The sequence below is a fragment of the Anas platyrhynchos genome, chromosome 1, assembly GCF_047663525.1.
Source record: "Anas platyrhynchos isolate ZD024472 breed Pekin duck chromosome 1, IASCAAS_PekinDuck_T2T, whole genome shotgun sequence".
In the NCBI taxonomy this organism is placed as follows: domain Eukaryota; kingdom Metazoa; phylum Chordata; class Aves; order Anseriformes; family Anatidae; genus Anas; species Anas platyrhynchos.
In genome coordinates this window covers 172,110,413-172,133,576 of record NC_092587.1, presented here as the reverse complement: position 1 = coordinate 172,133,576, position 23,164 = coordinate 172,110,413, and the positions used below count along the sequence as shown (strand labels likewise).

The 23,164-nt window shown below is 36.9% G+C and overlaps 1 long non-coding RNA gene across 1 annotated transcript in view; it reads left to right on the top strand.

Annotated features, from left to right (window-relative positions):
• Positions 1-23,164, top strand: part of LOC119714880 (uncharacterized) — a 42,207-nt gene that overhangs the window by 6,671 nt on the left and 12,372 nt on the right. The window contains exon 2 of the long non-coding RNA XR_005262136.2: positions 5,083-5,164. This is a non-coding gene — a long non-coding RNA (uncharacterized lncRNA). The remainder of the gene's footprint in view (positions 1-5,082; positions 5,165-23,164) is intronic.

The following is a 23,164-nucleotide window of genomic DNA, read 5'->3' as shown; positions in this document are numbered from 1 at the left end:
AAAACAGCTGAACTACATTTATTTGCAGTTGAACACTACCTTAGAGAAGTACATTTTAATCTCATTATAATATGACCTTCCAAAGTCTACTGCTCTGTTGCATAGCCCTTTTTGGGATGGAGGAGAGATTGGTTGTTTTGTTTTATTCTTAGCTTTAACTATATTTAAGGCATATAGAAAAAAGATGTGCCGAGTCAAGTATTTAGTTAGCTTAGATAAAATGTGGATGGGGAGGGGAGTGAAGGCAAAAGCAATAATAAGCTTTAATATGGATATGAAAATAGCCTTCATAAAACAAGGATAAACAACATTGCAGTCTAATTTACCCCCACATAAAATGCAAAATAGAACTCCGTTTGTAATAAAACATTAGTATCTTTATTGCCAGCATAATCTTAACTAATCTTTTCTTACATTATTTCTGTAGTTACAGTAATTCATCTGCATGAAATTTGACTGAATAAGGTTAGGCATGCAATTGAAACCACACCAATTTTTCCCTCCTTTCTTTTCTCAAAATCCTTCATTAATATTTGCATATGCTCCAAAGTCAGTCCCAGGCAGGTTCAGCCTCTAGCCTTCTCAGAATGTCAGCAGCCCAAAACAGTTTTCTTCTTAACAACCCCTTTCTTTGTAAAACATAAATACAATCTTCTGGGGCTCTGTAATTATCCAAAATGAGCTTTACTCTTGCAAATTACTTCAGCACCCCTATGATTTATCTGTCGTAAACACACTTTATAATATTTATATTCCTATTAGAACCTCTACTAATAATGAACTGACAGTACATAAATATTTACATGATAGTACATGGACAAATGCCTGATGCCCTTATATTAGTCACATTTCTTGTTCTCCCTATAATACTTGGAAAAAACTAAACCTTGGCAATTTGCCGTGTTCACAAAAGTACCTTTGAAAATGGCTCAGAACATTAACAGAGCTTCACATTTGCCACACTTTTCTTTAAAAGAATGGCATTCCTTCATACTTATGCAGTCTGGGTTATTGCTTCTTCACATTATGCATCATTACTCTGAGTAGGTGTCTTATCAGCAGCTCCAGTTGTTGTGGAGATGATTGGAATTAAGCACTGGAAGCTTTTTATTTATCTTACATGCTTTATTCCTACAAGATTTTCAGCATATAAGCTTCTTTGTTCAGCTCAGAATTGGTTACATTGCCAGGCATTGTAAATTTTACTTTTTTTTTTTTTTTTTTTTGTATTTGTTCCTAAATTGGATTGAAAACAAAGTATAGCGTTAATTAAAGCTCTGCTTGACAATAGGCAATTTTTCCATGCAGTGGAATTTCTGATCAGTTGTGAGGATTTTGCAAAGACCTAATAGGTGACATTCACAGCTAAGTCCCAAGTATAACTGCTATATAGTTACCTGTGCTAAGTGCCCGATTGACAATATTCACACAAAGAAAACTGTAATAATGCTGTTGAAGTACTTACTTAGCCAACAAAAGCTGTGGAATTTAAAGGGAAGGTTACTTTAAACTGCATATGATACATAATAACTCACAAGTTCAAAGGATCAATATAGAGGTTTAGAGAACAGAAAGAGAAGGAAGGGAAGAAAGGAATAGAGGGAAGGAAGGAAGGAAGGAAGGAAGGAAGGAAGGAAGGAAGGAAGGAAGGAAGGAAGGAAGGAAGGAAGGAAGGAAGGAAGGAAGGAAGGAAGGAAGGAAGGAAGGAAGGAAGGAAGGAAGGAAGGAAGGAAGGAAGGAAGGAAGGAAGGAAGAAGAGGGGGAGGGAGGGAGGGAGAAGACCTAGACTGCCATTCTTCATGAAATCTATTTTGCATATCAGAAACTTTCACAAAGTTTGAGAGAACATTATAAGAAAAACGTCAACCTTGTAGATAATAAGGATGAAAAACAAAAAATCCAGCCAAACTTACTAGTTAGGTCCATGCATTGTTTGGAAGAATAAATAAATAAATAAATAAAATGTCTATTAAAAGTTGTTCAAAAATGTTCCCATTCCAAAGACTAACTGAGGCTTCTTTCCTTCCCAATACTTTTCAGAAGGTGTCTGTAGTTCAAACACAAATTAGCCATTGCCTGTCAAAACTGAAGATATTTGTTTCTTGAAGTAATTTATGACAATATTGTATTTTTTCTAGAGGTTTTAATATACGAGAAAAGTACAGATACTCCTTAGTCCCCACTGAACAAAAGACTGATGATTACAGTTATCGTGAGGGCTTTTGGGAATATCAAATGTCTTTGTACAACATACTTCATTTGTAATGTTTATATGCCAGTAACCTGGTTGATATGCTTTGAAGAGCTGAGCAATAGATTCTCCTTGTTTGGGAGGAGAGAGTGGAAATAGGATGGAAGATGGATTCCCTGTTGGGATGGGGGAGAGAGAATTTGAAAGAAGTTACCCAAGCAAGTTTAACTACATTTTGGCTAATTTCTAAGCACACTGAATTATATTGCTGTACCTGTTGCAGAAAATGTACCCTGCAGATGACTTGGCTTCCAGCAAATGTTGTTTCTATTCCTGAGTCCTTCACATGCTAAAATAGAAAATAATGGAAAACAAACAAAAAAAAAAAACAAGGAGAGGAGAGGAGAGGAGAGGAGAGGAGAGGAGAGGAGAGGAGAGGAGAGGAGAGGAGAGGAGAGGAGAGGAGAGGAGAGGAGAGGAGAGGAGAGGAGAGGAGAGGAGAGGAGAGGAGAGGAGAGGAGAGGAGAGGAGAGGAGAGGAGAGGAGAGGAGAGGAGAGGAGAGGAGAGGAGAGGAGAGGAGAGGAGAGGAGAGGAGAGGAGAGGAGAGGAGAGGAGAGGAGAGGAGAGGAGAGGAGAGGAGAGGAGAGGAGAGGAGAGGAGAGGAGAGGAGAGGAGAGGAGAGGAGAGGAGAGGAGAGGAAAGGAAAGGAAAGGAAAGGAAAGGAAAGGAAAGGAAAGGAAAGGAAAGGAAAGGAAAGGAAAGGAAAGGAAAGGAAAGGAAAGGAAAGGAAAGGAAAGGAAAGGAAAGGAAAGGAAAGGAAAGGAAAGGAAAGGAAAGGAAAGGAAAGGAAAGGAAAGGAAAGGAAAGGAAAGGAAAGGAAAGGAAAGGAAAGGAAAGGAAAGGAAAGGAAAGGAAAGGAAAGGAAAGGAAAGGAAAGGAAAGGAAAGGAAAGGAAAATCTTCTACAAAAGGTAATGAGTTGATATAGAAGCCCATGACAACAAAGTGTATTGCATGAAAAGAAGAGTAAGATAATTTCTGAAGTATGGAGAGTTTTTCTGGTCTGTAAAAATTGCCTGATGATATCTTTTTAACTGGGTTATATCAAGAGTTGGTCCAGATGCTGTAGGAAAAAAGAACATTAGCATGCTGCCGTACTAAATCAATCCGCTGCTCAACAGAAACATATCCCCCCAAAAAAGCATGTTAGTGTCCAGAGTGCTGGGCTGCACAAACACCAGTGCAAGGCTGAGGGACAGGATGTCTTGTGTTCTCTGTGACTATTTTGATGCAAATTTGATGTATTTTAGTCCTTGATCTCTTTTAACAAAAATAAATAAATAAATAATGTCAACTTGATGCAAATACAATGAACTGATATACAAGAAATAAGAAATAAACACAGTTTTTCTATTGCTTTTCAGCCCAGAAAATCCACAGAAGTATTATGCAGCAAAGCAATAATATAATTTGGGGATTTCATTTTGACTTAGCCACAGTACAAACAAAAACAAAGGTACCTCCAAAAAACAGAAATACCTTCAAAAAAAAAAAAAAAAATTCTACAGTTATTTGTATTATTTTTGATCATTGAAATATTTATAACTTGTTCTGTAAATACAAGTGCTATCACTTTTACAATACTATCTTCATTTCTATAAATGATTTGGGGGGGTTGTCTCTTCTCCAAAACACTCCTTCTTCCAACCATTTGTTCTGCTATATTTATCATAACTACAAATGTAGAAAAAGAAATTTATGGAAGACTAGCAGGTATCATACTGTTACAGTTTCATGGTCTGTTCACACAGAACACCTTGTCTTTATAGAAACATCTTTTCAGGTAGATATTTCTGAAGTGCCCAAATGATCAAGGTCTAGGAAACATAAAAACAGGAACAATATTAGATTAGATTCTCAATCCATCTAGTCCTGCATCTTCTCCTGCTATGGCTTATACTAAAGTAAAAAACTCACATGGTAAACTGATGTCATATAATGTACACAGTGTAGGTCTGCCTGAATTACAAATAGCAACAGATTGTTTTTAACCCTGAAAAAGGGCAGTACATTGGCCACCACTCTCATATAGATACACAAAAAGAAGGAAAAAAAAAAAAAGAGAAAAAAAAAAAACTTTTTTTTCTCTTACAGGGTTTTTCATTGGTCAAATGCAGTGAAAAAAAGGTATCAGATTACATTATAGATAAATCAGATGCCAAATGTAATTTCTGAAATGGAGAATATTTTTAGATTGTGTGACAGAAAAAAATATATGGCTCTAAAATGGGTAATCTTCTATTTCACTAAATGTGCTCCCTGACTGAGACCTTGTACGCCAAGCTTCAGCCTGAAGCAAATTGTTATAGCCGAGCTATTAACTTCTAAAAATAGGGGGATGTAATGGAAACATTAAGAAACCTGCTATTGGGCACAACCACAATCCAGGGGAGGATGAAACAACACTCCTTTATTTTTCCTTCTTTACCTCATCACATTAGTGCAGTTTGTGGCACTGAACTGTGTCTATGCCAAATGTGTTTTGTTTAGCTAGTTTCCTTCTAAACAGCAGCATATGATGCTGATGTTAGTAATCTCTCTCTCTCTCCTGTTTTTAAAGGAACTTAATAGCAGTAAAATACTTCAGGTTAGGCTCTTGTCAATTGTGATTCAATACTTAAAAAAGGTGCTCCGTCCTGGGAGAGAGGACAGAGAGGCTGTAGGATTGCATGAGAAATCTGAAATTAAAGTGCTTTGCAATAGGAGGCTTTTGCATTTTCACTTAAACCTTTTCAAGAAACAGAATAGTAGAGTGCATATTTTGTAACAAAATGTGCAGCAGTGATTTACTTTTCTGTCATGAAACATGCATTCTCTGTGTTTTATTGCAGTGTATAACATTTCTCATCATCTGCTATTTATTCTACATTCAGCACAGTAAAACCAAAGAAGCACTGACTCACAAGCCAGCAGGTGGGTGCCCCTGTTCAGAGGCTTTCCATACGTTTTTTTTGCCAAACCATTTAGCGCATCTGTAGCCTTCACTAAATCATTTTTAAAAGTAATATTGGTAATAAGAGTCAGAGAGCCTTGAAAGGTATGTGTGGTATGTGTTCTGCAAACAGGCTCTCAACAAAAATCCCCAGAGCTAGGAACAACAGTAAAAATCATCTCAAAGGAGCAGTAGAGAGTGGAGAAAATGGATCTTGGTATAGAAGACGTGCTATTTATGGAGGTCAATCTGCATCAGCAACATAACATTTCAGGGTTATACAGCTATAAACACATTCTCATGAGTCGTGCAGGGTTTTAAGGAAGAGATCAAAAGATGAGCATAAAAATGAGTGTGTATGAGTGCTTCTATACCAAACCCTAACAGTTTGCTTTTCTACTCCTACCACAGTGAGGTGCATTTCAACTGGGGCAAATGCAAACTGGAAAACAGGCTTCAGAAGAGCTAACTAAACTTCTTCTGAAGAGCTAACTTTAGTTAGAGCTAACTAAATCAGTACAATCCCAGCAGGTCCTATAAAGTGTTTGCAATGCAAGAGTTTCCAATAGTGTCAAGGAGAGTTAGAAGCTCAATAGTGTCCATGCTCCTAAACCACATGGATATTTCAAAAGTCACTCCCAGTACTCCTGCCAGGCAGACACCCAATTGTGAAAACAGGTCGCTGCAGGTAAATACTTCTCTAGGTACAGACTACATGGTAAAATCAAGTTAAATTCACTTAAAGTGTGTATGACACAGGATATTTGCCCCTACTCACAGTCGTGTGGAACTACCCAATTCAGAAACGTAAAGATCAATAGATGACTTCATAGAACATTTTGCTTGCTTTCTTGCCTGTGGGGACAAGAGATTAGATTTTCAGAGCTTAAATACCTAACTGTATTTGAAGCCCACTTTCAAATCCATCTCAATCTTTTTGGCAACACTTTGCTTATTTGACAAGCAGGGTAATCACTTGTCATACCAGACTCTCCTGCGAGTTTTTCAAAAGCCTTATTGGCTTCTGAAACAATATTTTCTGGACATTTTAAAGCTTTTAAGGGTGCTGTTCTCCAATTGCTACTGTACTATGCTTCCAATCATCTGGTCATCTCACCAAGACTGCCCCACTCACTTGCCCAGGAACAGAATGACACACAGACACAGACCTGAAACAGCATGTGACAGTTGTAAAACCTCTCTTGTTTTCTGTCAACACGGTTTAGAACATAGTTGGAGAACACCCAAAAAAAGTTTCCAATGTTTTCAGTCTCAAGATGAATGTTTATCTGTCCCCAGGCCCCTTATGTTTTTAGGCCCTGTTGGCATGAGAATATTCCGAGGAATCTAATAATGGAAAACAATGTCTTATATGTGACATGGAATTTTCACTGTTTATGCAAATATTTTTTATTACCCATTTGCAGGACTATTGTTCAGAGCTTTAAATACTGCAACTGTTTACCTGGATATTAGATTTCAGTAAATATGAAGTCTTCCATTCTTCAGAAAGATTTAACGGGCACTTTCTGTAAGGCTGCCTCTTACTTGCTAGTCCTATGAGGTCCAGAAAGAAGTAAAGCAAACGCAACAAAGTGGTTAAGTGTGTTGATGGTTTGCACACTGAAATGCAGGATCTACCTCATGAGTTGGAATGTAATGAATAGGAGACCAGAGACATGGAGTCCATAAAATAATTCTAAAGACAAAATGATGTGAAAATGAGAATAAGCATGAGAAAAAAATCCAGAAATACTGGAGAGACACCAGAAAAGAATAAAAAAGGAAAATGGAAATCTAGAAAATACAAGGTATTTTAATGTGAAAGAGAAATTCAGTTTATTTTAAATAACTTTTAACCTGAAAAACTTCATGCAAATGAAAAAACGTGAACTAAGGATTTAAAACTATTGGAGAGTGCCCAGAAAAGAGCTACAAAGATGGTGAAGGGCCTAGAGGAGTGGCTGAGGTCATTTGGCACGTTCAGCCTGCAAAAGAGGAGGCTGAGGGGAGACCTCATTGTGGTCTACAGCTACATGTAGACAACAATGCCTTGCCCCTACATGAGGGGCAGGCGCCAATCTATTCTCCCTAGTCACCAGTGATAGGACCCGTGGGAATGGTGTCAAGCTGAGGCAGGGAAGGTTTAGGCCGGTCATCACGAAGAGGTTCTTCACTGAGAGGGTGGTTGCACACTGGAACAGGCTCCCCAGGGAAGTATTCACTGCACCAAGCCTGTTGGAGTTTAAGAAGCATTTGGATTTTGCTCTTAGTCATATGGTCTGAATTTTGGGGTAGACCTGTGTGGTGCCAGGAGTTGGACTCGATGATCCTTATGGGTTCCTTCCAACTCGGGATATTCTATGATTCTATAAATTCAATGATTCCACATTTCATGACTCCACATAAATCAAATCAGCTAATTGGAAGTAATGGATACAACAGAAGTAATTTAACAAGACAAAATATGAATATAAAATGTGTTTTGATGATAACAGATCATAGAATCATAGAATCATAGAATATCCTGAGTTGGAAGGGACCCTTAAGGATCATCAAGTCCAACTCTTGACACCGCACAGGTCTACCCAAAAGTTCAGACCATGTGACTAAGTGCACAGTCCAATCTCTTCTTAAATTCAGACAGGCTCGGTGCAGTGACCACTTCCCTGGGGAGCCTGTTCCAGTGTGCAACCACCCTCTCTGTGAAGAACTTCCTCCTGATGTCAAGCCTAAATTTCCCCTGCCTCAGCTTAACCCCGTTCCCGCGGGTCCTGTCACTGGTGTTAATGGAGAAAAGGTCTCCTGCCTCTCGACACCCCCTTACGAGGAATGATAATTAGTAGGCATTTCCTTAGCAGGGATGCATAGGTAGAAATAAATAAAAATAAATAAATAAATAAAATAATAATTAGGAAAAAAATAAAACAGAAACAAACAAACAAACAAACAAACAAACAGTAAACAACTTTGTGGATATATGTGTGTTTTTTTTTTTTTCAAATCAGAGAACTACCTGCTATATACACACAAAAGAGCACTCTAGCTTTATAGTGCACAAGTATTCACCTAAGATACCATGTTAACATACAGGACAATTGTGTAGACAGAATTCATGTCCGTTTCTTCTTTGGCTCATGTCATACATCAGTGTCCAAGAAGATACATGAGAGCTCCATTTGTGTGCTGTTGTTGTTCATGATCACAACAATAAAAGAGTTCATTTCCTGACAACAGTTTCTGCTCTGGAAGCACAACAGTAAAAATTTGTTTAAGGGAAGAAAGAAATGCTATGAAGAGGATCCTGGAGTAATACAATCACAAGAGAAATAACAGACTCTTGAGACAAGAATTTCCTTCTGTTGGTTTGAAAAGGAAATGGTTATTATTGTAAGCCTTTTGCTTGGAAGAGAGTAGAGTTGATAAACTCAGAAAAAAATCATCCTTACCTGCTAAACAGCCAGTATTAGTAGGGATTTTACTGTATAGAACTGTAATGACTGTATTTGCCATTATCAGACAGGTTTTGTCAGGTCCTCAGGCTGTCCCTCTAAGCAAATACCACTCCTCACTATATCCATTCTCTTTAATACAGGCTTTGGTTGTAAGACATAGTCCATGTCTTTCCAAAACCTTGTAGCCTGTACCATACACCTCTACAGACTGTGGCACACATGCAAGGAAAAAACAAAACAAAGAACAACAACAACAAAAAACAACTCCATTCTGGCCTGGATAGATATACCACCTTTCTTTATTCCCTACCATTATTTACATGGAAAAGATGTCAAGCAAGTACAATCGTCTCAGTGTCACTGAGCATATTAGTTATATTCAGTGAATCCTTAAGGGGGATGAATCCCTTAAGTCTACTTACAAACTGATTCTGGTGCACAAAGCAGTGGCCGATACGCAAAATGAACATGCTTCCCATTTGGATGGAATGTATGCAGTTTAGGAACAACAGCATCTGCCTTTCCCTTTCCAGACAGTTGGCTGATTTCATCTGATGAGTTTTTTTCTTTCAAAAAGCACCAAAGTTACTTCAAAGTACATGTACCATTGAAAGACAATTAAATCTATGACTCTATTCCACATAGACATTTTTGAAAATCCTACCTCTTTGAGGTAAGTTCATGAAGCAATGTAGGTGTCTGACTGTGGCAATGCATCTAAACACAGTGCCTAGAAGCTGCTGAGTCTCACATTACACATACAGATACTACCTTGTGCTGCAAGTGCCTCATTCCCTTATGTTGCCTACATTTCTGCTTTGAAGTCATACCGCCACCTACATAGATAGACAGATGCCTTTATGTTGGCAAATATATTTGTCCAAATACTGACCTTGATGAGTGTCTTGGAGCCATGGGTCTCCCCTATACTTGGGCAGACTTCTAATTAACCTCCTGAGCCAAGGGCTTGATAAGGTATGAACTGGTTGGACAAAAAGGTAGAAAAAGAAAATAAGTGACTGGTTATTGGTTCTGTGCCTCAAACTTTTACTTGGGATGTAGGAAAACTGATTCTTTTTAGGTTGCTGGGGGTGATGGCTGGTTTGTTTTGTTTTAGTTGTTTGTTTGTTTTTTGTTGTTGTTGGTGGTGGTGGTGGTTTTGCATATACAAATACATGTATTTATTAGAAAAGAATACCTCACCAAGAATAGCTTGGTGAGGAAATAATGAAATTATTAATTCCCCATAGACTGCTTTTTTATTTTTCCCTGGGTCTGTAGATAGCCTGAATTTATGTTTCTGCTCTAAGCTATGCTACTGGGACTTGATGAAAAGACTCAGCCCTATCCCAGTGACTGCTGTATTGGATATCAAAAGGTGTCATGGAAGTCTGCTTGCCTCCCAGGAGAAAGAGTTGGCCATAGGTACTTAAGTTCATTGCTGATAGTCTGATATCAAAAGGATTTCCAGTGGGAAATCATTGCTTTCCAGTGTTCTGGAATACGATGTCTGACTACATTCAACTCTCAGGGCCCTTTCATTAATTTCAGCTTCTCTAAGCAACAAGTTTGCTCAAGTAGCTGACTCCTACCTATAAATATATTTATATATATAATTTATATTTATTTATATATTTATATATATATGTATAAGATTACCTCCTTAATGTAGGCAAAGAATTTTTGTTGATTTTTAGGAATGTGAAGGTGCAGTTTATTTTTTCAAAGAATCTACTGAAATCATGAGCTCCATACTTACCCATCATAAATATCTGGTTTCTTTTCAGAAATATCAAATACACAGAATTTCTAGAGAATTTTTCTTATTTTGTTACTTCTGACTGACAATTTTGGCCTCAAAAGCACAAGGCCAGTTCGTAGTGTATCAGTGAAACATATTTTAACACTTGACAGAACTCAATGATCTATTACAGACGAGAGAACTAATCTCTCCCAAGAGTGTGAGAGGCAAGCTTGGTCAACTTCCTCACTTCAAGTCTGAGGAACAAGCAAGTAGAACCATTATAACATTTCCACTGCAAGAATAAGTTTAAAAGTAAATCTGGTTAGGTGTACAACACAGGTGTTTAATCTTGATGTAACAGAAACATAGACAGTTTTTCAAGATTGACATTACATAGCTAAAAGATGGATTTCTACAGGTAGCAAGCCCTTACCTTAACTGTCTCAACAGAGAATGACATTACAATCACCAGGCAGCACTTCTTTTGCTGCCATCATAAACAGATTCAAATCTGAACCTTTTGTTGTCTTTGATCAAAATGGAATTACAGTCACTAATGTTATTTCTGTTAGGGTTAATAGTATTATTCTGTACATTAATATTCTAATTTGCAAAGGTTAAAGCAAAAATTTATCATGCTAACAAGCATCTAATTCAGTAAGAAAATTTATCTCATTGGAACTGCATTTAAAGATTTAGTGAAGCTGTTAGTGATTATTTTCCTGAAACCCATAAAAATATCTTATTTCTGTTTAAAAAAAAAAAAAAAAAACTTATACAATTTTAATTATCATCTCCTTCAGCATAAGCGCACCAAAGGATGGGAATATAACACTAAATGTAATAATAATTAAAAAACAAACAAACAAACAAACAACAAAAGTGTTTGGGTAATATTGCAGAAGAAAACGAATATTGCTAAGCATGGAATTACACACCAGAAATCTCATATAAATTTAATGAAAAGTTCTGATGGGAGGCCTTTTAAACTAATGAAAACATATGAATTTGCAAAGGACAATGTCTCTCATTTAAGCTATCAAATTTGATAAAATGCTCTTGGAAAGGTTTAGGTCTAATTATATTTTCAAAAAAATAACAGTTGACAGAGAAATGTAATAATCTTCTTGAAGAGAGCCAACAGAAAAAAATTAATTAAACCTGGTTGCTACAGCAGGGTAAATGAGGCTGATATGCTCCCTGTTTACCAGGGTAGAAACATATCCAGCAAGTACATATCAAAACATCAAACTTGCATTATTAGTATTGTTTCATCAGTATATCAAACATTTAAATGACTACTTTTTTAAACATTCCTTCTTCAATACTTTTCAACTTTAACTATCTAAATAATGTCTTCCCTCAGATACACTTCTTTCAATAACAAATATTCATAATAGCTAATGAATTAATTAGACAGTGCTTCATAAATTATCTGGCATTATTTTTCTTGTTAATAGAATGATAAATGAAACATTTTATGCTTTCACATTTCTATACGTTTGGATACCAAAGTTGTTCCTTTAGGTTTTCTGGAAAGGCTAAAAACTGTTTCTTATGTATGACTCTTTATAAGCCTGTCTTAATAAAATTAATGCAATAACTGATGACTGGTGATACTAATTCAACACATTTTAAAAATAAATTTATATTACCTTTTTGTTTAAAATGAGTAAAAACTTTTTGAAGAAGTGAATAGTTTTGCATGTATACTATACTTATTAAATGAATGCCTCTCCTACTTTCAAACAAAAAATAATTTTCCTTAGATAAAAGGAAAACAGATAAAAGGAAAAAATCCCTTTTAACATTTTTATCATAAAACCATAGAGCATCCTGGAAGGGACCCACAAGGATCACTGAGTCCAGCTTCCTGCTTTATGTACTAGCTGAGTTAGATTTTAGCACATATTTTTATATCAAAAATAATATTGCCTAATATGATTAAATGCTTATTTTTTGCTCCTAAACCAATATTATCTTGAAAATGTACAAAGAATATTTGGTTTTATAAGCAAATTTGAAGAAGCAAAGGCATTATCCACTTTTGTTCTCTAAACCATCTTCAAATTTTGATTTGAAGCAGACTTCTGATACAATTAGCTATATAAGGCTTCAATTTCAAAGAATATTCCAGACTTATTCTCTTTGAGTTATAGGAAGGTCTAAAGAAAGTTTTAAAGGACTTAGCTCATTGGAAGTCATTATGCTTTTCATGGGCAGTCAGAACAAATGTTATTAAAATGAATATCTCAGCGAGATTCAATTATTTATCACAGGTTTTGCTTATAATGATACCACTTTCCTTTTTTAAATCCTGACAAAAATTTGTATGAAATAATAGTTATTCACAAGTTAGTATTATTTGACTTCAGCAAAGAAAAAGATTTTCTTTTGCCTCACAGATATTTTTTTTCTTTTGCTGTGCTTTCTAAAGAGGGATTCAGGTTTTTGTGATGAAAGGAGTTTTCAGAATTAGGTTTCCAGAAGGGGATAGTAGATGCAACTAATCAGTAATAAACTCTTTCTTCCTAATGCCTAATGCTAAACATACTGAGCTCAAGTCTACAAATTTAACATTGACTACAGCACTAGAGGAAAAGCATAGCCAACAAGCTCTATATATGCCATTATGCAAAAAGGTACATATGTAGGTTCCCAGTGGCATGCTATCCAGGTCTAAAGTAACTGAAAATGCTTCTTCAAATTCACTTTATATGACTTACATGATAACATTTAAGTAAAATTATGAGTTGTTTTTTTTTTTATAAGCAGTGTTCTTATAAAATTTTACCTGCTTTTAAAAGCAAGATATGGTTTGTAATCTCCATTTTCAAATATCAAAATTAATGCTTAAATGTGTGCTATAAGCTTCTTCTGCATTCAATTACTCTTCCCGGTATTTTACTAAATGTCAAGATATTCTAGCTATTCCTGCACACCAGATGATGAAAGCAGCACACTCTTCTTAGCAGACCACAGCAGAATAAACTCAAAAGTTCTAATCTGTACAGCTTGGTGGGCTTTTTTAACAGCCCCGGAAAAACAGTCAGACACTTACACAATTGTGTGAACAAAAGGTTGTGCAATCATTATATCCACAGATTGCATTCCTGGGAGAATGCAAGTTTGGGAAAAGCTACACATTTTTATGCTGTCTACTCTTTAGCATCCTTACACTTTTCTTTTCAGATGCAAACCTCCACTCTCTACTGCTGATCTCCCCTTCCTTTCATCAGTACTGAGATCCTGCAGTTATTAACACAACTGCTAACTGCTTCATACACACACACCCGCTTTAGTGTGGTGCAGTCTCTCTGACTCTGGTGATGAACCTGACTGTCCTAGCTCAGCCCAGACGGGATGACCATTCTGCTTTCTGTGAGGTATAACATCTTTTTCCATCCCATGAAGCAATGTTCAAGCAACATTTCAAAGCTTTCGAATGCACAAAATTTTACATATCCTTGGATGATAATTTGTGTAACTGCTTAACTTGGCTGCTCAGCATTCATTGTATTTTCTGTCTTGAAGTCCAATGTAACCAAGCAGCTGAGGCCAAAGTTTATCTTTTCTTGACTTCTGTATTCTGCAACTGTATGACCACTCCAAGAAGGGGAGACTGCACTTTTCCAGAGGAGCTGCAGGGGAAACAGAAGGCACAAAGATCCCATGAGCCACCATCAGGAGTCAAGTCTAGAATGTTGTTAAGAAAACCTTGTGCTGCCATCAAGCGGGACCTCGAAAGGTTGGAGAATTGGGAAAAAAAATATTTGAGAAAAATAATGAAATATAAGGGCTCATAAGGGCCATATGAGGCCAGTCACTAGTGGCGTCCCCCAGGGCTCGGTGCTGGGGCCGGTCCTCTTTAACATCTTCATCAATGATCTGGATGATGGCATTGAGTGCACCCTCAGTAAGTTTGCAGATGACACCAAGCTAGGTGCGTGTGTCGATCTGCTCGAGGGTAGGAAGGCTCTGCAGGAGGATCTGGATAGGCTGCACCGATGGGCTGAGGTCAACTGTATGAAGTTCAACAAGGCCAAGTGCCGGGTCCTGCACCTGGGGCGCAATAACCCCAAGCAGAACTACAGGCTGGGAGAGGAATGGTTGGAGAGCTGCCAGGCAGAGAAGGACCTGGGAGTGATGGTGGACAGTCGGCTGAATATGAGCCAGCAGTGTGCTCAGGTGGCCAAGAAGGCCAACGGCATCCTGGCTTGTATCAGAAACACTGTGACCAGCAGGGCTAGGGAGGTGATCGTCCCCCTGTACTCGGCTCTGGTGAGGCCGCACCTGGAGTACTGTGTTCAGTTTTGGGCCCCTCGCTACAAGAAGGACATCGAGGTGCTTGAGCGGGTCCAAAGAAGGGCGACGAAGCTGGTGAGGGGCCTGGAGAGCAAGTCCTATGAGGAGCGGCTGAAGGAGCTGGGCTTGTTCAGCCTAGAGAAGAGGAGGCTCAGGGGTGACCTTATTGCTCTGTATAAGTACATTAAAGGAGGTTGTAGAGAGGTGGGGGTTGGCCTGTTCTCCCATGTGCCTGGTGACAGGACGAGGGGGAATGGGCTAAAGTTACGCCAGGGGAGCTTTAGGTTAGATGTTAGGAAGAATTTCTTTACTGAAAGGGTTGTGAGGCACTGGAACGGGCTGCCCAGGGAGGTGGTGGAGTCACCATCCCTGGAAGTCTTCAAAAGACGTTTAGATGTAGAGCTTAGGGATATGGTTTAGTGGGGACTGTTAGTGTTAGGTTAGAGGTTGGACTCGATGATCTTGAGGTCTCTTCCAACCTAGAAATTCTGTGATTCTGTGATAATGAGAGCAAGTGTAGAATCCTGCATCTGAGCAAGAACAATATCTAATGATGGGACAAGGGGCAATGAGTGCAAGCTGTAACATAGGAGGTTCCACTTAAATATGAGATGAAACTTTTTCATGGTGACGGTGACAATGCTGAGACTGGCTGCCCAGGGTGATTGTGGAGTTGCCTTCTCTGCAGACATTCAAAACCCACCTGGACATATTCCTGTGTGACCTGATCTAGGTGTTCCTGCAATGGCGGGGGATTGGATTAGACGATCTGTCAAGGTCCTTTCAATCCATAACATTTTGTGATTCTGTGAACACAGGCACAGACAGGCAGCCACATTTGGCTGTGACAGAAATAAAGTGGTATTGGGGGTTCTGTAGAGTTTGTTGTAATCCATAATCTGGATTAAGAATAAATTTTAAAAGAAAGGGCCTACCCCGCAACAACAAGGGTTGGGGGGAGATTGGTTTGCAATTTATATTTTAATTTGCTGTATCTAACTGATGTGAGTTTTACTATTAGATTCCTCATATCCATTCGTGGCATAATATAACCTAGCTGTACAGCATGAAAGCTAGGACTAGGACTGAGGACATTGCCCATTAAAACTTTGGCTCCTTACACCTACCACCATTTCTTCTGTCCTCTGCCATGTGTTTTTTAAAGTTTTGTATGTAAACATTCTTCCATTATTTTTTTCCCAAATAAATCTTTGCTGGGTAAACTGACCACTGGAGACACAGTATACAGTGGGCACGCTACATATAGCCTAACTCTTTAGTTTTGTAGGAAAAAAAAAAAAGTTGTTGCGGGCAAACACACACATGGTGAAGAGACTGATAGCCATGTGCTGTGTAAAGTGAATGCTTCTCAACTCCAGAAGAGTTTCTGTAAATCAGCATGGATGTGAATCCATTCACATTTAGCCTCAGATCTGAAGTTCAGTCCATGGCCACCATATATTTAGCAGTATGGACACAGTTATTAAATATCAGAGATCTGCCAGAAGTCTTTTGGAGAGTTAAACAAGCACTGCTCAGCAGCCTACATTTTTTTATTACAAACAGCCAAGTGTGATTAATCTGGTTTCAAGGGAAATTCCCATTTTAATATTTCAAAACTGGTTTCCATTCCTAAAAATGTTAAATGAAATATTCAGTATTTATATTGAGATATACATTTATATAAAAATTAGTATTATATATATATAAATGTGTAGAAATGGATTTTTACAATTTAATTTAAGGGAAAAAATGTATTTTATTTCAAAATGAAACTTTATTGTGTTTGTGTTCACTTTTTAGTTACTTTATTCTTTGAGCATTATTCTCTTATTTGTCAAGAAGTGCCTAATGTATACTATGGTATATTATATCTTTAACATTCCATTTTTTAAGTTTAAAATATTAAAATAAATGTGACTTAGTAAGGGTGGAAGATCTCAATTTCTAGATGAGTACCTTCCCATCTAGATCCAAAGATCATAGTAATGAACAGAAATCTTGTAGCTCATGTTGAGATGTCTTGAACAAATCAGAGAAGAGCACTGCTTTAAAACACCAACTCATGGAGGCTAATCTCCCAAGACTCCCACTGTAGCTGAGGGAGAGACAAAAACTTCTCTAGAGACAATTCAGAAGAGGATTCTATAATACTCAGAAGAGGGATTCTAAACCTAATTTTTGATTCTGCTTTGCCCTCAGGAAGAACCTCTCTCTTTCTATATATTATAGAAGGAACCTGGAGAGATTTTCCACCAGAGAAAATGAGTAGTCTTTATGTTTAAAACCAAGGGTAAAACTGTTCCTCTGTAACTCAGATACAACTTAAAGTATAAATTCAAATGTTATCTATATCAAGTATCTTGACTTGGTTTTATTTCTAAAATTTAAAAAAAATATATATATAAAATAAGCGATTATTTTTTGTATTCCATTCAGCAGAGACAATTAATAAACATTTACATGTATTTTCTTAGATATTTTATATGCACATATGTATGTGTAATTTGAATTGGGGTGGGGGGAGAATAAGACATTTTAACAAGTTTTTCTTGTTTAGAGAACATTTTGTAACTTTTTTTCTTAAAGTGATTTAATGAAAAATTTAGGCTACATCAAAGCAGGATTTACAGGGTAGGTTCAATTAAGAAAAAAAAAAAATCAAGCAGTTCTGCTTTTAGAATTTTTTTACTTCTGTTCAGTTCAACCTCTGCATAAGACTGGGACATTTAATAAACATTGATAGCACTGCAGCAGTAACAATTACAATTTAGCAACCTCCATGAAGAAACCCTATTGTTGAAAATTAATTTCTTACAAGGTAACAACTCTGTTTTATCTCTAATTCAACAAATAAAAGACATAATGCTTAAATTTGGACACATGCAACAGATGCTACCATGCATATTCCATCACAATAGTATTCCCAGTCTTCTGTGTCAATGAAAAAACAAAAGGCAGAAACATCCTTATGAATAACTGAGGTCAGAGGTGAAAAGATGAATTAACTCTCCAACCAATCCCATTATCAGCACAGAGTAGATCTTCCATAGAGTAGCCTTTTTATGACTCTTTACAGACTATTTAATGTCTCCAACAATCGGGCTATCACAATTGTCCTTTGAGATTCTCTACAGCTAGAGATAAATAATTTATTCATAAATAATCTATATTTTCTTTTAATTTACCTGCTGTGGTGGATTGGCCTAATCCAGCTGCCCACTCAGCCGCTTCCTCATTATCCATTCTGAAAAAGATAGGTGAGAACATATAATGGAAAAGCACATAGATTCACAGATTGAGATAAAGACAGAGAGGCCACTTACCAGTTACTGTAACAAGCAAACAAGACTCAACTACAGGAAGATTAATCTAATTTATTGCCAGGTAAAAATAATACGTCAGTGAAAAACAAAGTGAAAAAACAAAAAAAAAACCAAAAAAAAAAACACTGAAACTCTTTCCCCCCACTCCCATCCCCTTTCTCCCAGGCTCCCCTTCACTCCTTTATTTCCAATTCCCTTCCCTCAACCTCCCCACTCCACAAGCAGCACAGGTGGATGGGAAATGGGGTTATGGTCTGAAAACCACAGCCGTTTCTCTTTGCCACTCCTTTATCCTCATGTTTTTCCCCTGCTCCTCTCTGTGGGCCACCTAACTCACCATGTTCTTCTCCACTCTTCTTTAATGGAGGCTCCATAATGGTCTCTCCATGGGCCGCAAGGGAACTTCTACTCTGGTGCCTGAAGTACCTCTTCACTTCTTTCTTCACTGACATTGGGTGGGATTGTTTCTCATATTTAATTTTCCTTGGTCCTCACTGCCATGCAGAGTTTTGCTCTCTGTCATTTTCTCCAAGGCACTTCCATCTTGGCTGCTGGGTCTACCCCTGCCCTACGGCAGGGCCGCTGGAACCATCTGGAACCAGCTGTGTCTGGCGTGGAGCAGCCCTGGTCTCTCCTCATAGAGGCTGCCCTGCAGCCCCTGCCACCAACACCTGGGCACCTGCACTCAGTAAAACTATAGAAATCTTACAAGACTTTTTAAGAGTCTTCCTCTCCTTGGTGTATGATTTTGGCCCCAGTAACATGCATGGCAATATTTCAGAACTGCTTTTTACCTCTGGTAAGCATTTGGTTTTGGCAAACCTATTAATACTTTCAAATGTTTCTTTAAACATTTTTTTTTTTTTTTAATGACAGTGGAACTTATAAACTTACTTCCTTATAAACTTTTCTTCCCTGTTCTTGCAGCACCCTCATTGTTATTGCTGTTATAACTATTAGTGAAAGAATTGAAATCCTTAAATATGCAACTTGATATATTACTGTTTATCCTTGTTGTCTTTTGTTTATAACTCCTCAGTTCTCAGCCTACAAAAAAATCATTTTATTGATCTCACTTTGTTGAGTAAGATTTCATGAAAATTTTATTCTAATGCTTTATTAAAATCCTATTATATCAGAGCTAACCTTTCATCTTCTGGATACTCAGCAACTTTGTCAGAAATCTGTGACTTGTAAGAAATGAACAATGGTGACCATTGACAGAAGAACTGATTGAGAATAGTGCAGCTACTAGTGCAGCTTTGGACCTCTCAAAGGTCCAAAAATTTTCCTAACCTAGGAAAATGTACCATGGGTACTCAAGTAAGGATTTCAGAGACAAATTTAAGTACTACAACACACAGGAGGCACTTTACCTTTAATGAACACACACATCATTAACAACCTGTCATGTAACAGATGTAGAGCACACAACAAGTACTTAGACACTGTTCTAAAGAGAACAAGTCACCATATTTTTGGTCCTTTTGATATACAGCTGTAATTAGAAGCCCTACGTTCATTTTCTAAGACAAATACTGTGTTATGATTGTAACTGTTCTAGAAGCAATGATCAAACTCCTGTTTGATCATTCTATGATCATTCTATGTCTTTCAATATTTTACATGTAAAAATCAGGAAAAAAGTTTATTTTCTTAGAAATTAAACAGATATGAATTGAAGGTGACCCGCCTTAAGTTATTATTTTTGAATATCTAAATGTGTTTGTTTTGTTTTTATGTGCTGAACGTCCGAAATATCAAGGGTAATGGGAACAATATACACATAAATGATTTAACTTATTTTGTGCCTATGCAGCACAGGTCTTTTGAAATTCAGACTGAGGTACATATTATATGATGCACCAGTTTGTTTGTACTCTGCAATCTGACATCTCGCCTAGGAAAGAACGTCAGTTAAACTCTGCTGAAAATTCTGAGATCAGAATCAGAACATGAACTGTCCTATTTCAAAAATGTAAAAGTCTACATATGGAGAATCACATGAGTACTTCAGGGTCTAGGATATATACTTTGTTGGTCAAAAAATACGCTATATTGTCAAGATTTTCAATATTTATTCAATACATCAAGTTTAACAAGACTGTACAATTCAACTTAGAAAATTCAGTTTCATACATCTCACATGTATTCAGACGCTGTCATAGTCCCTTTTGTCTGTAACTAGGTCATCAGATCATCTAGAAAGAACCTTCATGTCTAGCTGCTAATTATTCTTTATTACAGTTCAAATTATTTCTAATATATATCAGCAGTTTTCAGGAGTTATAATCACTTCTATTATACTACCATTACCATTTCACATACCCATTGTGCTTTTGTAACTGCAGAAGAAGAAAAAAAAAGATTTAAAAAATCATAAGAAACACCTTGACAATTGTCTTTTTAAATAAAGGATTGCAGAAACATTTGTCACAACTTTACTGTAACTTAAAAGAATTTCTTGTATGTTAATGGAAACACAGCCCAAACATACTTAGTCACCCTGAATAGAGCCTCTGGTATTTAAATACTACAGTGTAAGGACACAGTTGGTTTAAGTTCATGAAAACCTTTGAGCAGGAATAGTTAACAAGCCCTTTACACATGGTACAGCAATTTGATTTTCATATAGTTTGGCACTTTGTCTCATTATCCTTCCATCGCTATGAAATGTATAGCAGTTGACAAAGAAGTTTTCTAGTATAGGAGAAGATGAAATCTGTATAACCTACATAACCCCATTCAGAAGAAGGTGCTGTGATAAACTAATAGTAAAGCAGTCAGATAAGGACTTCAGTATGTCACTGTTTGTATGATTAAAGCAAATGAGTTTACCTACAGAAAAATATAGTCTTACCAAACTACAGTATACCCACTGCCTTTGTACCAGACTTCTAATTATCCAGAGGTGATATTAATTATTCAGTCAGTACTTGCCAGTATTTCATGTGACCTACACACTTTGCTATGAGAAACACTCTCATCAAAGATGGATAAAACCTACGAATCAAAAAGAGCAATGACTGGTGTTGTCATGTTGTACTGACAAAGTAACCTAAAACTGCCTGAAAACGTAGCACAGTAGTTTCCAAGCTACCCCACTTCTGGGATAACAGTCTTCCATTTGCAAGAGCTGTATTCCCAATTACAAAGCTGAAAGCAGAGGGATCTGTGCTCTGGTCATCCAGGCACTTAAGCACAAGCACATTATGGCAAAAATATAGCGTAGGCACACAAAGGGAATGTTGAACAGTGGGAAATAAACTCTGTTTATATAGTGAGATGTTATCTTTTAACTATATTTGATTATAGCCCATCATAGACTCATACTTAATCTTTCTTTTGGTGAGATAAATAATCCTAATATCAGAAGTTTTTCACTTTGCTGTAATGTCCTACTCTGCTTAGTTCTTAGTATTTCTTACTTACTTAGTACTTAGTTCATAGTACTATGGACCTCTAGTTTATTTTCATGGCATTTTTGAGGGGACATCAGAGATATTTCCTACATAGTAATAAGAAATTCCAGTGATATTTTAACAGTAGTAAATTGAGGTTTCTATTTTATGCCATGAAGAATTAAGTGCCTTAGACTTCTGAAGGCCATTTCTGGTTTTTAATTTCTTCTGGAATTTTTTTATGTACTTAAGAGTCAGACGTCCAGTTTACAGCAAGATCTGGTGATCTGGTATTTTAAAATTTGTTCTTACTGCATATCTGCTAAGCAGTATATATTTGTAGCTGCAGTTCTTTCCCAGACTTCAGCATATAAAAACTGACTATCATCCAAAGTATGTTGGATGACACAAGAAAAGATAGAATCTTTTTTTTTTTTTTCAATACAAAGTGCAACACCCCTTTGTCTTTTACTTAAATTTTGCTTCTAAAAGAAACATAAATGTTGGTTTTAACATTCCAGTCATGTGAACCGTCCCCTCAGGTTTCTATTATACCAACCAGGTTATGTTTATGCTCATAAATAAGCAATTCCAATTCTGCTTGTTTATTACCCATGCTCCTAACATTGGTGTATAAGCAATTAAAGATTAAAGAATTTATTCTCTCTTTATCCTTTGGTGTCTTGATTAATTTTGTTCTCAGCATCAGAATTCTGCACTGAAAGTTCACATTTCCTCTTTTTACCCTTCTTTTTAATTTGACATCAACCTAACTACTTCAGTGTACTTCTTTGGTACTTCTCTCATGTTTTCTAATGTTTTCTAATGAACATTAAGAAGTTCTAATGCCTACATCCTAATGTCTAGGCTGAAATTAATTCTCAGAACTGATAGACATTTTATTAGCACAGTACAACAATAGAAATCTGTAGTTGGTTGGCGACCTAGTATTCTATGCCTCCGTGTTTACTTTTGAAGGAAGCAAGTAATCTAGTTCAGGATCATTGACGTTGTGCTACATATCCTATTTTTATTTTTATTTTTTCAGAATAAGTTCTGGGATTTCAAATACTTTATAGCTGCTCAGAATCCACTTGAAATTATGTCATATTATTAACTTTTTATTAGGGTGCTACTGGACTATGCTAGGACAGCCTGAATCAAATGCCACATTATATCAGTGAAGATATAAAGTGAAGCTCAAATTTCTGTTATATCAAAGCAATTCCTGTGATTTTGTGATCAAAGAACTGTTGTGACAAAATTTTTGCCACTGTTAAAACCATGAGGCATAACAATTGCTCCAAGGAAATCAGTGAAAGTTTTTGCTCTTGCCTCACTCATGATCTGTCTTAAAAGGTGCGATTCAGTTTCCCAACTAGAGAAAATTGATATCACTTGAGATATGCTCTCATATTGCACCTGATCATTTGTCACTCCAGAAGAAGGGAACTGAATCCCAGTGGGTCCTGTGTTACACCTGTCAGCCCCATATAAAACACTGATATACAAAATGTCTGGAATAACACTAAATAACTGTGTTTAAGCCACTGAAATTTACCCTAGGCATTTATTAACTTTGGAGTGATGTATAAGTGGGAGGAGATGAAAAAAATCAAATTTTTATATACGTATTTACATTTTTGGTATAACGTAAACATTAACTTGTCATTCAGCCTGCATTCCTTTAAATATCAATGTCTTTGAACATGGGGGGAGGGGGGAGAAAGAGGGAAAGAGAATGTTGAAG